Source organism: Papio anubis, chromosome 14 (genome assembly GCF_008728515.1).
Source record: "Papio anubis isolate 15944 chromosome 14, Panubis1.0, whole genome shotgun sequence".
In the NCBI taxonomy this organism is placed as follows: domain Eukaryota; kingdom Metazoa; phylum Chordata; class Mammalia; order Primates; family Cercopithecidae; genus Papio; species Papio anubis.
In genome coordinates this window covers 5,234,353-5,252,922 of record NC_044989.1, presented here as the reverse complement: position 1 = coordinate 5,252,922, position 18,570 = coordinate 5,234,353, and the positions used below count along the sequence as shown (strand labels likewise).

Here is an 18,570-nt window from a genome sequence, read left to right as displayed (position 1 = left end):
AGAACGCCCTCGCAGGCAAACCATCCTGCCTTGCTGTGACCTTGCTGTCCTGTTCTCTACCTGATCCCTGAAAAGGCTAAAGGTTCTATTGTTCCATTTCAGCCTTGGCAGATTCTAGCATCACGTGGTATCAGAGTGCTAATGGAAGGTAGAAAGCATTGCAGAAAGTGCTATTGTAGGAATCCCCTGGGGTCAGCTTACTCACAGCAAGGCTGCAAGGATACCCTATAAAGGAAAAAAAAAAAAAAAAAGACACATACACACACACACACACAGGGTAAAATAGTGAAGACATATTTTGGAAACACTTTTGATTATGGATTTGTGGTGCTATAAAAACTCATAACTTTCAATCATTTTTCATTCATTTATTAACATTTACTGCATGCTAGTATATGTCAGGCTCTGCAATGGGTGCTAAGTAACCCATAGTAAAGCAGACATCATCCTCACACTCAGTGAGTCGGCAAAGCAGAAAAATGGAAAAGAATTCCAGTAGAGTGTTAAACACCTTGACAGGAGGAAGAAGTGAATGATTTGATGCCTCAAGTGGCATAAGGGGTTCAAGTGCCTGTAAATGTAAGTGTAGGCCTTGGTTTTGCCTTTCAGGAATTGCAGAAACTCTACTTGTAGATAGAAATTAGGTGCAGCCTGTTTTCACAGGATCTGTGTATGATCTATATCATGTTTTAATTCATGATAACATATTAAATCTTTTTGGAAAATGTCATATACCTAACAAAACATGTTAACTGTTTCCTCTGATTATAAAGATCACATCTTATTTATAGTCCACACTATTACAAATATTGCTTGTAATCTTTGCTTCAATCATTGTTCAAAAAAAATCATAGCTGCTGTCAGGTAATTCTATAAAGGAGAGGTGATGGATAAACTCATGAAGAAACATCTGGATAAATCCATTTGTAGAAATTCCTCTCTTTTTTTTTTTCAAGAGACAGTAATCAAGAAGAGTGGCCACAGTTACGTCTAAGGTCATCGGAGAGTTGAAGAAGGGATGATGTGTCTGGTTGATAGGTGACAGGTAGGGTGAGCAGGGAGGACAGATAGAAGGATAAGAATGTATTATGTGATACAGTTAATGTTACATTAATCAAAATGCACCTTTGTTTAGTTGGTCTACCACTTCTGCTTTTATGTGACTAAAAAGTAAACAGCTAATATCAGGTATTTATTTTGTAGTAGAACCAATTTTGGTGTGTGATAGGGTTAAAACAGATTGGATCTGACATTCTAAGCAACTCCATATGCAGTTCTGGACACTGATTGCTGTTTTGACTGTGCTGGCCCCTAAAAACACATTTTTGTGACTATCAAGTCGGATGAAGAATATTTGAAGGAGCTGAATTTTTATTTCAAGAAGAGAAGACTGTATGTTCCTCAAGTACAAGAATGATGAAGTTAAGTATGAGGAAGATGAATTTTATTATGCATAATGCCAACAGGTGGAGGTTGGGCCACTTAATAAAAGGTTCAGGTGACAGAGTGCAACTTAGTATTGAGTCTTGTCTTCTCTTGGGAAATGGTGCTATGGTTTGAAGGTATGCTCCCAAAGCATGTGTTGCAAACTTAATCCCCAGTGCCACAGTGTGGAGGGACGGGACCTTTGGGGTGGTTAGGCCATGAGGGTTCTGCCCACTTGCATGGATTAATGAGGTCATCAAGGGAGTAGGTTAGCGATTGTGAGAATGGGTTTCTGGTAAAAGAATAAGTATGGCCTCTCTCTCTCTGTTTTGCATGCGCACACACCGTCTCTTGCCCTTCTGCCTTTTACCATGGAATGCCATAGCACAAAGGGCCTAACCAGATGTGGGCCCGTTGATCTTGGACTTTCCAGCCTCCAGAACTGTAAGACATAAATCTCAAGCCGGCTCGAGCCTTCCTGGCACAGCTCAGGCTGCTGCTTCGGAAGATGCAGGCGGTAAATGGTGTGTCCACATGGTGCTGACTCTGAGATGCCCAGAGTGAATAAGCTGCGGGGGCATGGCCTCCTCCATCTGGATTTCAAAGGATGTCTTGGACAGCCTTGGGGCTCAGGAAGAGACTTTTGGTGGGGTGAAGCTGCTGCAGAGAGCCACTATTAGGGCAATGTCCAGCAGAACTGGGGTAAAAGCCACTGTAGAGACCCCAGAACTATAGAGCTACCAGAGTGTAACTCTATCCTGGGAGAGCCATGGCATGGCTTGAGCTCAGCGAAACCATGGGTGTGGGGCTGCCTGAGGCCTTGGGGCCCCAATCCCTGCCCAAGGTCTAATTTAGATGACACTCTGGATTTTGGAGTTTGAGCAGATGCATTAAGGAATGCATTAAGATGTTGAGGTGTTATTGGGAATTCTATAACTGAACTGGTGGTAGTTTTGGCAAAACTGTTGCATGCAAAAAAGGCCAATCCATATGCAGAGTAAATGTCTATTCCAGTAAGGACAAAGTGTTGCCTCTTCCACTATGGATGCTGTCCAACGGAATCAGCCTGCCATCACATAACTGGCTGATCACCCTGGAAAATGGCGCAATATCAGGGGCTCAGTTTTGGTCTTTGCTACTGATAGATTGGGCTGTCCATGGTGGCTGTAGACAGGTTGGCCTTGATGAGTGGAGGTCCATATTGCTGAGCCCATGCATAACCTCCATCGCTGCCACCATGGTCACTTTATTCATGAGCCCACTAGGCGATGACAGGCAAGGCTGGGGAAATAGGCTGACTGGTATCCACAGAATGGCTCATCGTATTCACTGTCATGACATTCCATACAGCATTTCTTCTGACCAAGGAAATTACTTCACAGGCAAAGAGGTGTGGCAATGTGTTCATGCTCATGGAATCCACTGGTCTTATCATGTTCCTCATCAATCTGGAACAGATTTCTTTGTAGAGTGGTGGCATGGACTTTTGAAGATGCAGTTCTAGTGTCAACTAGGTAACAAGTTCCCAGGGTTCTCAGTCTTTTGTAGGCCTGAGGCTGTGTAGGTTTTCTAGAAGGCTGTGTATGTTCTGAATCAGCAGCCAATGTATGTTTTTTTTTTCTCTGATAGCCAAGATTGATGGACCCAGGTATCAAGGAGTGGAAATGGGATTCGCACCCTCATCATTACCCCTCGTGATCCATGGGGACAATTGACTTCCTGGTTCCACGGCTTTATGCTCTGCTGGACTACAGTTCTCGGTTCTAGAGAGAGAGATGTTTTTACCAGAAGACATAACAATGATTCCATTGAATTGAAGCTAAGATTACCACTTTGTTATTTTGGACTCCTCATGTCTCTGAGTCAAAAGACAAAGAAAGGCATTATGGTATTGGCTGGCGTGATTAACTCAGATTAACAAGGGAAAATTGGACCATTTTTTCCACAATGGAGGTAAGAAGAGCATGCCTGGAATACAGAAGATATCTTTGGGCATCTCTTAGAATGACCATGCTCTGTGATTAAGGTCAATGGAAATTACAACAAACCAACCCAGACAGGACTTCAAATGGCCCAGACCCTTTAGAAATGAAGGTCTGGGTCACCCTGCCATGTAAAGAAACATGGTCAGCTGAGGTGCTTTCTGAAGGCAAAGAAAATATGGAATGGAGTAGAAGGTAGTTATAAATACCAGCTATGACCACAGGACCAGTTACAGAAACAAGGACAGAAATTGTCAGTAGTATTCCTCTCTACTCTGTTGTGAATATGTTGTAAGTATATGTATATATGTACATATATGTAAGTATATATATATGTATATATATGTGTGTGTGTATCACACAAATGTCTTTTTTATTAGTGTATTATATCTTTATCATATAATATAAGAATTATTGGCTTTACATTAGTATTTAAGTACTGTTACTTTTACATCACAGTGTTAGGTCATGGGATATCAGGAGAAGACTGAACATCCCCCAAAGACTTTACTCCCTCTTTGGTGGAAGGGATTCATGCATTTTGATTGTACACCCAAACTAAAACAATAGTTTTATTATGTTAGGCAGAAATATTAGTTTGTTATTGTCATTATTTGGACATTAAGTATGGCTTAAAGAGTAGTGTATGGGTGTCAAGTCAACAAAAGGTGAGCCTTTTTTTTTTTTTTTTTTGAGACGGAGTCTTATTCTGTCACCCAGGCTGGAGTGCAGTGGTATGATCACAGCTCACTGCAACCTAGGCTTTCTGGACTCAAGCAATCCTCCCACCTCAGTCTCTCGAGTAGCTGGGACTATAGAGGCATTCCACCACGCCCAGCTAATACTTTTGCATCGTAGTGACAGTGTTGCCCATGCTGGTCTTGAACTCCTGGACTCACGTGGTCCTCCCAGCTCAGCCTCCCAAAGTGCTGGGATTGCAGGCAAGAGCCACTGTGCCCAGCCGAAGGGTGGACCTCAGATGGTTAATTTTAGGTGTCAGGTTGTCTGGATTAAGGTAGACCTAGAGAAAAAATAGAGCACTATTTCTGGATGTGTCTGTGAGGGTGTTTCCAGGAGAGACTGCCGTGAGTCAGTGGACTGTGTGGAAAGATCTGTCCTAAATGTGGGTAGGTACCATCCAATCAACTGGGGGCCCAGGTAGAATGAAAAGGCAAAAAAAGGTGAATTGTTGCTCTGTCTGCTGGAGCTGGGAGACCTTCTTTTCCTACCCCTGGACAAAGCTCCAGGTTATCCAGGCTTTGAAATCTCAGGCTTGCACTAGAGGCCTCCAGCATTCTCATGCCTCAGCCTCTGCTGAGTTACACCATCATTTTCTGTTTCTAAGACCTTTCTACCAGCATCCTGGGGTCTCTGCCTTGCAGAACACCTGACATGGGGCTTGCCAGCCTCCATAATTGCATGAGCAAATTCCCTTAATCCCCTCTCATCTCTGTCTCTCTACATATATATCCCATTGCTTCTGTCTCTTTGGAGAGCTCTGATTAATACTAATGGTAAGTTGTTCATCACTAGAAAGATTTGTTTACTGATCAGAGAATCAATTTTGGAGGGTTTTAAAGAGTAGGTTGAAGCATTATATGGGAGATAGGTACAGATGACCCTTTAGGGTCCCTTCTAGACTACGAGTTCTGTAAGTCAAGTGCTCTCCAAAACACTTAATGCCTTTTAACAATGAAGATTAAACTATGTTCGGTGTGGCTTAAAATGTTAATTTTATTGTATGTTAACTGTTTGAAAGTCTGAAATAGGCACTTCACTCAATTGCTCATTTCCTTTTGGTCACAAGTTTACTATGCTTTCATAGATCTAATTGGCTCTTATTGGATATATACTGATTAGCAATTTCAATACATTTCCATGATGTGGTCTAGTAGGAGGTTCACCTATATTTGGAGTTATATAAGTGAGTTTTAAAAATTGACTTGAAAATCATATTTTTGCTTGGTGCTCATCTTCACAAGTGTCCGTTGCAATGTTCTAAGATGATGGATAAGTGTATTTTATGAGCTACCTGGGGAAATATTAGCTTAGGGTTTATCACAGCAGCTCCTCTGTGGAGGGTGGCATGGTATGATTGCCCCATGCATTGTCCTAATGCATCAAGATTGATGACCATGCTGCAGAGATTGCACAGCAAAATAAAGGAGGCTGGCTCTGGCTGTGGTGGCTCACACCTATAATCCCAGCATTTTGGGAGGCCAAGGTGGGAGGAATGCGTAAGCCTGGGTGTTCAAGGCCAGCATGGGGCAACATGGTGAGACCCCATGTCTACAAAAAATACAAAAAATTAGCTGGGCATGGTGGTACACAACTGTGGTCTCAGCTACTCAGGAGGCTGAGAATCCTCCCGAGAGGAGGGAGAATCACTTGAGAATCACTGTGATCGCATCACTGCACTCCATCCTGGGCAACAGAGCAAAATGCTGTCTTAAAAATAATAATAGAAAAGCGTAACAAAGACCCAGGGAAAGAGCTGGGCATGGTGGCTCACCCCTATAATCTCTTGTGATTACTCGACTTGTGAGGCTGAGGAAGGAGGATTGCTTGTAGGCAGGAATTTCAGACTCTGTCTCTAAAAAAATATTTTGACTCAAAAAGCTTCCGGGAAAACTGTCCATTTCTATGGACAGTCATGCAAAGGTAAGACCTAGGACAATAAGGTATGGTCCAGTGGTAACCACCTGGAGCGAACTTGGCAAATCCTGGTTGTTCAGATTCTTCTTGGCCTCTCTGGGACAGTTCCTCTGCAGGTATAGAGGGTACAGGGCAGGACACCTGTCACATGAGCTTCTTCAGGGGAGGAGTGAGGGAGAAGATCAGAGAGTGACCTTCCTGCTTCTGAGGTTTTCTCAATGTCATTCAGCTTAAAATACTCAAAATGATGAAGTGCCATATTGTGGGGTACGGTGTTATGATCCCCAGCATAGCCAATGCAGATAAAGGCATCAGAATATGAAGTGCTTAAGAAACAAAAATTATCATGCAGAGGGAAAATAATGAGGAAAATAAAGGGCCGACTCAAGTGTAAATAAAGCTGATTGCAGAAACAATAATTCCTTTGTTTACTCTTTTCAGCTGATATATATCTTTTACATAACCAACACTGAGATAATTAGAATCCCTTCCCATTTCAATACATAAGTTCTATCTCACTGTTGCACAATTTATTTGGAGGTATGATACATCATTTTTCATAGATATTTATCAGGTGCTTATTTCATAATTATTTCAATCTTAAAATAATTGACTAATAGCAAATCATAGCTTGTTAAAAATGAAAATTATTTACAGTATATTTTCAAACGGCAAGTGTAGGTTTCATGTAAAAATTAATGAAAATTTCGAGACACAGTGAACATAAGTCTACAATTTTACATATAACTCATATTGTAATATCTTCATTATTTTAGATTTGATAAAGGGAAAATATTACAGATTGTCCTTCATTGTTTTCAAGAATGCTGGAAAACATTGCAATATTGGTTACTCTGAAACTCATGGTATTGATCTATATGCTTTTGGCTTAACTGCATTTTTTTGGTTCTTATGTGTTACATAGCATAAAGAATGGTTAAAAATATCCAACAGTATGTTTTGATTTGGTACATAACAGTAGTGATCAGTACAAATATGTATACTTCAGTCTACTAAAGCCAAACTCCTCAAATAATAAAATTTTAAATTACCTTTAAGGTTCCCCAAACGGAATCATACTCATCCCCTAAACAGCTTGTAGCAGTTTCATTTCAGTCTAGGTATATATACCAGCTCAGCATTTGTGCCTGGTCATGGCTGTACTTCACTAAACTCAAATCAGGAATGTTATTCTGTCTGGAGAGCCACTGCACTTCCACAACAGGAGTTCATTTGAGCACATGCTGGTGTTCTCCACAAAGTCACTTGTATTTAAATCAGACACAAACCCCTTTCTTTGGTTCCTCTACCCCTCCCCCTCTGCCACCCGCCCGGGTATATTTTCCTTAGCATGTGTAATGTTAATTGGAGTTACATGTGTGCACTTGGAACTGAATATACTTCCAGATGTGACTTTTGTAAGCAAGTTCTTTCAGACTGAGCCCTTTCATATTTCAAATAAAATTGTACCACACAAGATATCTTCAATTTTTAAAAAAAAATCTAAAGGACACAGCCATTAGTATGATTAAACACAACATTAAAAAAAATATTAAATTACATCTATATTCTGAATTAGGTCATCTGATTTTGATTCTTGATTTTCTCTTCTGTTCCACTTTAAAAACTGCACAGATCCTGGGGGTGTGATCTTAACTGAAAGACTAAATCTGTGTTATTCACTGTAAAAAATCATCTAATCCTATTTGGCTTTGTAGAAAACTGAGGATAGTATTAAACACTCTATAAGGTAAAAATATATACAAAGTGATGTCAGCTGCCTAAAATTAAATTTATTTGTACCTTTATCCACTGTTTTCGTTGTTTTGTAATGACAGTAGATGTGATACAAGACAAATAACCGCTTTTGTGTATATCCTGCATCGTAGCTGGAGAGGAAAGCAGGGTTGAGACAGGATGAGAGGGCTAAGTGTGAAAAGAATGAAGAAGCAATTAAATCTCACTTCCTACAAGGTCTATGCAAAAGCACAAAATTATTTCCATGGTCATGTGGCCAAGTCTGCCTTTATTTGGCAGGAATTCTCTTATCTTTTAAGTCAATGAGTCTTAATTTTCTCCAACAGAATTAAATAAAAGCTGAATCTCAGTAACAAAGGCAGTCTCTTGAAAACATATGTACTCCTGTGTCCTGTAGCTAAAGGAAATACAGCTAAATGTTTTCACGATTGGTGAAAAATTATAATAAATAATATTCCAGAGTAAAGCATTTTATACTTAAAATCCAGAGAAACGTTGGTTTTACTCAATCAAAGGAAATGGGGGAAAATCCACCATAAGCCATGATATGCTCCTCCAATAACACTCGGAGCTGAATTCTAAGCCATTTGCCAAGAGCTCATTTATAACTCTCTCCCTGGTTCTACTTCATTGGCAAAGGCAGACACCAAAACAAGTAATTACCATAATTATTTTGGTCCAAAATTAAATCCTTTTGGAAGGTACACATTTGTTTTTGTATTGGATTTTTAATAGTCATATACATCGGAATACAATTTCTATTACACCTATTTATGAATACCAAAATATTTGTCCCCAGTCATAGTTGGATGGGCTGATAATTTAAAATATTCTTATCTACTTTCGACTCTTGATTCTTGCATGTTTTCATCACCACCTTAGTTTTCATCTCTCTCTACTTTGGGAGGTACAGCAAATAACATGCATAATTTAATTTTGAGCTTTTAAAAGCAAAGAAGTAGATTTAGTTTCTCCCCAGAGCATTTTATTAAGGAAATATTCTTACAGTTAAGAAAAATCCAGTCTGAAATACAAAAATGAAACAAAAACGCCCAAAGATATATTTTATTATATGGGCTTGTTTTGATCAATCAATCAAACAGACCAAAAATTCTTTAGGTCCATATTTCAATGCAAATATCAATGGGGAAGGTTAAATCCAAGTCTCCAATGTTTAATGAGGTGTCTATTTCATTCTTATTAACTGAAATACTTTAAAAACTAAAGTGGTTAAACTTAATAATTTTATTAGACTGTAATAGTTATTTTATTAACATTTTTCTCCAAGGATTTTTCTGTCTGATTATGAGTACTTTGCAATTTCAGACAGTATGATGGATGCTACTTTTCTATGACAAGAATTTTAACAGCCTTCCTCAGCACTCAATGCACACCCAATTATGCGTCTGAGCTAGTAACCTTGAATTTATGTTGCCATGGTGACAAACTGGTCATGCATTATGGATTATCATTGAAATTCTACACTCCTACCTAGCATAATGAGGGTTGGGGACTTAATCAAATCAGCCATTCTGTGTGACACAAAGTGAAGAACTAGCTCTTATTGTTCAGTGCCGAGAAAGGAAGCAGGCCTGCCGGGGAGGCAGCTGCAGTGCTCCAGCCTGATAGATGGCCCTTATATACATTTGTGAATGTATAGACAGATGGTGCTCAATGCCTGGAATTTCCAGCTTAGGCAGCAGCTGTTCGGATAACCTCTGCCGTCTCACCTTGTTGTCATGGAACATTGAACAGAGACTGAGAATGTGCGTGGATACATTGACAACTGACTGCCTTTACACTGCATGGCATCCTCCTTTTATCTTAAGACGCTGGGCTGGAAGGAAGGCAGAGTGAGGGTAGACGAGATGGGTGGGGGAGGGCAGACAGGAGTGCAAGCTTTGGAACGCCCAGAGCCTGGCTTTGGAATATCTCCCATTGCCATTTTACATGAAGAAAGACACACAATGTTAGGATGGTAATCTTTGCGTTGGAGAAATCTAGTTTGCTGCTTTTTCGAAGGCCAGAAATCATAGGCAGAGCCTATCCTTGGATATAGTTGAAGCTTCCTCTTCCCCCATAGGTAATAGGTATCTTTGTTATCTCTTTGCCTGTTACAGACAAAATAGCAGCAACTTAAGGTCAAAAGGAACAGGTTGGATGTCAGGTCAGCATCTCAACAGAGATGAGAGCCCTGACTTCATGTGGTTACCCTCTTTCCTGAATATGCTGAGGATAAACCAGTGGAGAAACAGTCATGGGTACTTCCCGATTGGAAATAATTTTCACACAGATAGACTTTTTAAACAATCTTTCAGTCTGTCAGAAATTATTGAATTAATGCAATGCTTTAGAAAGGCAGCTGCTTGTGAACAGAACATCAAGCTCCTCACGGAGCGCTCAGGTTCCACAAGAATGTTTCTTAACCAGGGAATGAAGATGTATAATTAAGCTTGTGGTACACCTGCCCCCTTCCTCTCTCCTCACCGCATCCCAGGGTCGTTGATAACGTTGTGATCATTAATCACTCCATAAACCCCACGCTTTCCAGGACTTTCAAAATGCCACCAGTGGCATTCTACCTGCCGATTGCTTTCATGTGAAATTTTCTGTTTGCTTAATTTTGTTATTTTTTAAAATTATTGTTTTCTTTCCTTCCCAACGTCAAAATTTAAAACTGCCTCGGCCACGTGATTTGGGAGACTTATTTGTGTGTGCATGAAGGAAGGCCTTTCTTAAATATTTCATGAGGCTTCGTGCCTCTGGCCCGATCTGCTAGACCTCTCTGACTGCAGAATAAGCGAAAATGTTGTATCAACGGAGGATGCTTTGACCCAACAGATTATAACTGCTCTGAAAAAGCCATCACACTCTCTTAGGTAAATGCCTAACAACCTATGGGGGTATTCTGGTACGGTCTGGGAGACAGAAAAAGCTCTGTAGTCCATGCTATCCATACCTGTGGCCGGTAAGAAGCTGGCTTTGTATATGTCTTGAAATCAGGTCAATATTACACATTTAAAAGCTCATGGGATGTATTCTTGACACCTAGGGAATTGTATGCATTGAACATTTTAAGAATGGAAAAGTTTTTGTTATTTCTAAGTGCTATTCTGAGCTATCTATACATGGACATAAAGACAATCTAGATTTTATTTAAGCATGTAAAACGGTCATTAAAATGATAATATTATATTAAAAATAAACTGTAATATTTGCCATAAAATTAAATAACTAAATGAAAAATGTAGGGATAAAATCTGCAACCACCTAAATATATTTCTAAGCATCTGTCTTATATGAATATGTCTTATGTTTGGGTGGAGGAAGTAGTTTATGTCAAATATAAAAAGACAACATTTAATTTGAATTCTTCGTATTTGTGTCCATGCATAAGCAACAGCTTAAATATAGAATCACCAAAAATATTTTACTCCACTTCTCATTTTTCCTGTGTAACAACACTTAATGGATGGTTTTATTCTTCCTATAAAAGTGTTATAAATGGCCATACTGAGAGCCTATACCCAAATGGTACTTTCAGCTCTAATTACATGTTTTAAATTTTTGAACAAAAATCACATAAGAGATAATGTATTTTTCCATTAATTCTTCAACACTACTCATATATAAATATGCTCTAGGCAGATATATTTAAAATGTTCACAATTAAGTCATTTTGTTTATTTTCTTTAAAAGTAATTATATAGATGTTATCTTAGCCAACAGAAAATGTTTTTCTAAACAAGAAAATTACTCACATTTTATGAAAATGTCTTATTTTTAAACTTTCTTTGCAAGTTTTCAACATACATTAAATATCTAGATATTAATTAATTAAACATGCAATAAATATAGAAACAAATCCAAAGGATACATTTCAAAAGGCAAAATTTATTGCCTGGAACTTAGGTATTACTCCAGTGTTTAAAATCAAAAGCATATTGTCAATTGCAGAGGCTGAATCATGGAAGTTGGACCATCCCTTAGGGCAAAAGGAGCCTCTTCACTGAACTCTTGCCTTATTTGGTTATATCCTCAACCAATCCTAGCAAGATAAGAATTATCTCACAGCATTCTTTTTAGTTTATCTAAAATTTTTCTGAGTGGGTTATCATTTGAAAATGTTCATGAAAACAGATCTACAGATAAAAAATGTTTTTTTTAACATACTTGTATAATTTCTATTTTTTGTGTGTGATTTCACTGTCTCTCAGACATGGAACCACTATTACCATCCCTCTTGTTAAATAAGTAACTAGAACCCGAGGATGTGTAATACTAAATTTTCATTTTATGTATTTATATTTATTAAACATTATTAAAATTGCATACAGGTTGGGAATGGCACGGTGAGAAGATAAAGAATTCTTAAAGGAGTATATATGAAAATGTGTTTTCCTGTCCTTAGGGGTCTTGGAATTTAGACTGGATATTGAGAAATGTGAAAACTGGCCTTCCCGCGTTGTGCTGGTATCTGGCTCTGTGGTGGTGAAACTGGGAAACAAAAATACGCTCAGAGCTGCCAGTGTCTGTGCCCCACTCCCCAGGCTTCCACTCCAGAGAGATTTCCACCGGGAAAGGCAAACAGCAGCCAGCGATTTCCAGCTCGGCTTCACCGAATGCCCTGGTGCATCATGGCTCTTACTGCATGGCTGTTGGCCGTGGAAGAAACATAAGGTTGCAGTCTAGAGCTTAAGCTGCGCCAGCACCCTGTCCTTCCCCTCCCGCCCTCTGTGTGGCTCTTATTATTTATTGGTGCCCATGTACCAGGGAGGTTGGATCCTCTCTCTGTCATAAATGAAGCAGCATAGTTTCAGAAGCATGTGTTCTAGGAGAGCAGTGTACTACTTTGCTGTGAAAAAACAGAGTGAACACTGTTGACCTATGTCTTGGCTGCCTTTAGCCTGCTGAGGCTGTGGCTCCCTTCCTGAAAAGGAAGGTCAACCTAAGCATCCAACTACAAACAGGCTACTCCCTCCTTCAGAATCCCTCAGGTAGGAGTGTCAGCTTGAAGAATGAATGAACCTGCTCCTGAAGCAATGTGGCCTCTTCGAGGAGAAGTCAACACCCTCACCCAGATGCAGATTCCTACAGGTCAGGAAGCCAGGCCGGGACTGAGAGGGGCAGATGACAGGGCTGAGAGCTGAGATGGCCCACAGCTTCACTTGGTCAAAGTCAGGTAAACCGGGCCTTCAAACATTTCCTTCTCTTTTTCTGCTTTACCACAGCCTACTCTGACCCTGGGATCTCTCCTGACCTAACCTGTTCTCAAGCTTTTGCAGTTGCCAAGGGGAAATTTAAGATGTGTTCGGGGAATACCTCCACCTGACCCACCTGAGAGCAGGGGCCTGTACTTAGTTGTGAGGTGTAAACTACAGTCCAGAAGAGGGGAAACTTGCCCTATTCCTCCTGCTTCCTTATTCGTAAGAATGTATTTCATCAGCCACAGGGTACAATTGTACCGTGGAAGAGCCAGATGGAGGCCAGAGAGGCAGAGGTGTCAGGATGCGATGAATAGGTGAGGTTCCCCAGGAAGATGCGAAGCATGAGAGAAGCATTGCTCCTGGGTTCTTCCCGTGACGTCGTCCCGCCCTCCTTCCTGTGCAGCCTGTGTGTATGCATATATGCCTATGTCTGTGTGTTTGTGCATAAAATGTGGGAACAACATGGTTTAAGGCACTTGTTTTTAAATATCTTTTAAGCTGCAGAGCAATTTTCAAGTAACATTCTAAGAACTCTGGTCTATAGTACAGATTTAAGGAAATGTGGGATGAAGTGGCATTGTGGCCTGCTCCTCCCCCGGTCAGCCCTTCCTCTCACAGAATCCCCACAGTTCCTGGCAGGGTATGAAGAATCCCTTCTGTTCAGGAACAGAATGTGAAAAACCGCTGGTCTAGAAGAAAGCGGGAAAATGAGTGCAACACCACCAAATTCTATGAAATCTTGAACAACCCTCTTTGCATTTCTGTCACCTTATCTGTAGCATGAGGAAATCATCCCCCCATGTGAAAGACTTCTTGAGTTAAAGAAATTCAACACTGAAGAACATAGAACGTAAGACAATGGTGAACTATCCACGTGATGTTGCCTGATTTCCTGAAAATCTGCTTAGGAAAAAAGGGTGTGGAGTTACACTCTGAATAATCATAGACAATCTCTAGGAAATTTTGGGAACAAAATAAATTATAACATATTTAGGAAATGCACCCATCAGTATGTTCATGTACTTCCCACCTATACCCCCACACCCCAATTGAAATACATACCCCAATAAAAATACACTGGAAAGAGTCTCAAGTCACTATTTTGTGCCAAAGTGAGATTGAACCACAGGTATATCTTCATTAGTTTATGTATAAATGTTATTTAGTCAGTATCAATCAGCTTAATTAAAAATGTTTGTCAAATAGACAAAATATAAACTATAGAGTAAGTTATAATAGGAAATTGATGTCTTTGGGTTTATTTCATTTTTATGTATTCTAAAATTTTTTTTGACTTCTGATATCCTGACAAAATTTATAGCATCTCTGATTCTCAGATTTTAACTCTGTTTGCTTCAATTTTCAAACCTATTAAGACATGCTAATGCTTAGAATCATGTCTATGTGTATATATGTGTGTGTATATTTTTATGAAGAAAAGTCGTTCATTCAGGTACAAAACTAACTTATCATCAAATTGAAAAAGTCTTGTTTAATTTTTATCTCTGACATGAACTTGCTCTTTGCTTGGTAGAATTGGATTTGCTCAGAACACTGTCCCATAACTACAGAGGAGACCTGGCTAATGTCAGGGACTTTGCTCGGACTTTGTGAACCACATCTCCTCACTAGACCCTGATGGATGCAGGGGCCTGAATCATCCGTACAGTGACCTCCCACCCTCCAGGTCTGTGCCCTCCTGACTGCAGAGAAGCCCCTTGGCTCAGCATCCCTCTCACTCCATGACACCGTAGGAATGGAGGAACAGGTATTAGGTATGGAGTAAGTGATATAGTTTGGCTGTGTGTCCCCACCCAAATCTCATCTTGAATTGTAGCTACCAAAGCCCCATGTGTCATGGGAGGGACCCAGTGGGAGGTAATTGAATAATGGGGATGTGTTGTTCTCATGATAATGAATAAGTCTCATGCGATCTGATGGTTTCATAAAGGCCAGTTCCCCTGCACACGTTCTCTTGCCTGCCACCATGTAAGACGTGACTTTGCTCCTATGCCTTCCACCATGATTGTGAGGCCTCCCTAACCATGGAACTATGAGTCCATTAAACCTGTTTTTCTTTGTAAATTATCCAGTCTTGGGTATTTCTTCACAGCTGTATGAAAATGGACTGATACAATAAAGGAAGGCTTATTTGGTTTCCCTTGGCTGTGGCCAAGTCAGTCCAGGGCATTTAGAACACAAGTCAGTCAATTGTGCTTTCTTTAATGATACAATTCTTCACAAAAAGGGTGGCCAGATGTTGCTGTTTTCCTGCAATGGTCCTGGTTTCTTCCTATTGATCTCACATAACTATTAAGAGCATTTTCATTCACTCCCAAAGGTGCAAAGTTGAATAATCAATATTATGGTCAACCTTTTCATTAACGTTATTACATATTGTAATTAATATTACTATTATAAGTCAAGATTCAAGATAAAACAAAGTTGAAGTAACTATATTAATAAGTATATATAAGAGCTTCATTATTTGAATTTAAATTATTACTTATCAGTGCCTAAATTAGTTCTAACATTTTTTATTAGGGTTACACAAAAACAGCCTCTGCCTTTCAACACTTCTTCAATGAAGCAGAAACCACCCTCAATCTTTTAAGACACTCCAGCAATGACCATGCTGCTGGGTGGCTCTTGCTGTTAAGCCACATGTTTCAAGGTTGATGTCTAAGCAGCAGTGACGTAAAATTCTGATGTCACCATGCTCAGCTGTTCTCCAACCTGGCCTGGTTCGCACTCCCCTTGGTACTCCCTGAAGTCATGGTGCTGGGTGTGTTCTTTTTTTTTTCCTCTATCATCTAAGACCCAGAACAGAAATGCCCTAAGCTATGGTTCACAAGAAGAGAGAACAAACAGGATGCCACAGCTGCAGAATTTGAAGGCAGCAGCATGTTTGTTAAGCAGAGTGCACACTGATTTCTTTACAGAACAACATAATTTTTCTTACAATAAAGCAATACCAGGTTATCATTAAGGTGGCACATCGTAATGTGTTAAAGGTCCAGTATTCGGCAAGTAGTTCACTGTAAAATGCCAACCAGAGTTTAATAAGAAAGACAATGAGAGAGAGAGAGAGAGAGAATGAAAGGAATCGTCCCCTCACTAATACATATCCACACCAAATGCTGATTTGGTGACACTAAACAAACGCGATTTCAGTCTTATTATAAACTAATTAAACAAAATATTTTAAATAAAAATAAAATATATTCTAAAATAACCAGAAAATAAGTATACAAATAAAATTTTCAATAAAAATAGTTTGCATCATAGTATATTTACTTACTTTTGATTCCCACCAATCCAAGTGTTGCCATGATCAATTCCACTTTGAAAAGAAAGCTAAGACCATCTGATATTGCTATAATGCAATTTGAGTAGAAAAACAAAGGGCATAAGCCAGCCATAAGGTGAATGGTGAGTGGAAGTGGTACAGAAGGTCTAAAGGTCATAGTGAGCTAGAAGAGAAACACTAGCAATATAGTAGAGGAACACTATATAAGAAGCAAAAATAACTACAAGTGTTCATGTGAGGTGAATAATCAGTAGCCAGTGTTGGTCAGATGATTCCAAGGATCTTAGCATAGTCAAGGCATTATCAACTTCAAAAGTGCTCCAGAGAACTTGGGGGAAGATCAGAAATGAAAAATTGCGATGAAGCAAAACTTGAAAATAAGAACTAAGTGCTAAGGATTACATCCTTTTTACTTATCAGAGAAAAGATGTAGAGAGATCTGATAATAGACTTTAACCAACAGGCAGTGAGAGAGGAAACTGGACCCACTGAGGAAGAAAAAATGGGCAAAACTAGACTTGTGTGTATGCATGGATACTTTTATTTAAGCCGAGAGGGATGCCTTTCTCCCAAGATAGATGTTAAATTACTAGGTTGTGACTGAGGGAATCTGAAGTTTTCTTCCCAAGAGGATTTTATTTTTCCTTTTTTTTTTGTGGGGTGCTGGGGACAGGGGAAAGAGGGGACCCACTTATTCTCTGGTTCAGGTGAGTCTTTCTGTGGGACGCAGGCACCTGGCCAGCAGATGTGCCCTGACTTTCCCTGTGTCCCTGTGAGCTCACTGGCAGTGCTGGCCAAGTCCGTGCATGGAGCTGGATGGTTATCGAGTGTGGGTTCTCTTTGGTGCCCACACTCCTTGAAGGTTACTTAGAAGTTTGTGTTTTCTTTTTTCTTTTCTTTCCTTGTCTTTCTTTCCTGTCTTTTCTTTTCCCTTTTAAATGCTTTCTCTTGATGAGTTTCACAGAGCAGCTGTATTATATGCTATTTTAATGCATTTAAAGAAAATAGATCATCATCTTCCCCAGGTACAAGTGATGGCTGGAATGCATGCACCTCCTTTGGCTCCCTCTTCAAGCCCCATGAACACTGCCTGGAAACGGACTTGTTGATGTCCAAGGCCCATCAACAATGTAGACACAAGGAGTGACACAAGCAGTGACAGTCGTCAGTAGCTGCAAGCACACAGATGCGGGAAGACGGTTGGCCTGGAAGATGGAGTCCCGAGTCAGCAGTGAAGACTCCCTGTGAGCATCTCCTTACCCCGTGGGATCCCTGCAGCAGCCCTGGGAGCTGGCAGCACCAAGGACTCTTGAATTGGAAGTGAACATAGTCAGAAATAAAGCAGGCTGGGCAACAGTGTGTTTAGGATGCAGCGAGATCTGTAGGTGTCCCCCTTCTCTGGGCATCTGGATCACTGGTCCTCTCCACAGGCAGAAGCCTGAGCTCCACTCTCAGGTGGGCTCAAAGGTGCTGCCTCCCAGCCTGGTGCCAGCCCCGACGACATGGGACCTTCCCTGGATGCCTGCAGCCGGGTCTCTCTGCTCCACTGGCTCCTGGCAGGAGCAGGCAGAGTCTTCTCGAGGAGCTGACAAGCTCAAAGAAAAACATGCAGATTATACAGATATTGGTACTGGAGCTTTGCCAGATCATCTGACCTCAAGATTAAAGACTTATTTCCAAGGCTTATATGTTTTGGTTTCTTGTTTTTTAATGTTCTCCTCCTTAATTCATCTGGGATTTATTTAGGTATACAGACATGTTTTTAAAGTGTTATCTTGCTATAGGCATAGCCCATGAGATAGGCTGTGGGGAAAGTGGGAGTAAGGCAAATGAAATACAGTGTTGGTAGGGGACGGTGGGTTTTGATGTGAAGCAAGTTCAAATTAATTCTTTTCTTATTATTTCTTTATTTATTTGTTTATTTATATTATACTTTAAGTTCTAGGGTACATGTGCACAACGTGCAGTTTTGTTACATATGTATACATGTGCCATGTTGGTGTGCTGCACCTATTAACTAGCCATTTACATTAGATATATCTCCTAATGTTATCCCTCCCCACTCCCACCACCCCACCATAGGCCCGGGTGTAATTACTAACTCCCAGGGGATCACCAGAGGTTACCAAGAGAACAGTTAGAAAGTATGCAGGTTGACTTAAAGGTTTATTTTCAGAAAACCTCTTGCATCCAGGAGTGCCATGGTAAACAGGTCCTGAAAACAAGGCCAGCA

General features: G+C 40.2%; 1 long non-coding RNA gene across 1 annotated transcript; it reads left to right on the top strand.

Annotated features, from left to right (window-relative positions):
* The first annotated feature begins 5,800 nt into the window (after nucleotides 1-5,800).
* On the top strand, nucleotides 5,801-18,025 carry LOC103876693. The gene is made up of 4 exons (XR_636023.4): nucleotides 5,801-10,699; nucleotides 12,808-13,002; nucleotides 14,562-14,802; nucleotides 17,363-18,025. It is a non-coding gene; the product is annotated as an uncharacterized LOC103876693 (long non-coding RNA).
* The last annotated feature ends 545 nt before the right edge of the window (nucleotides 18,026-18,570 follow it).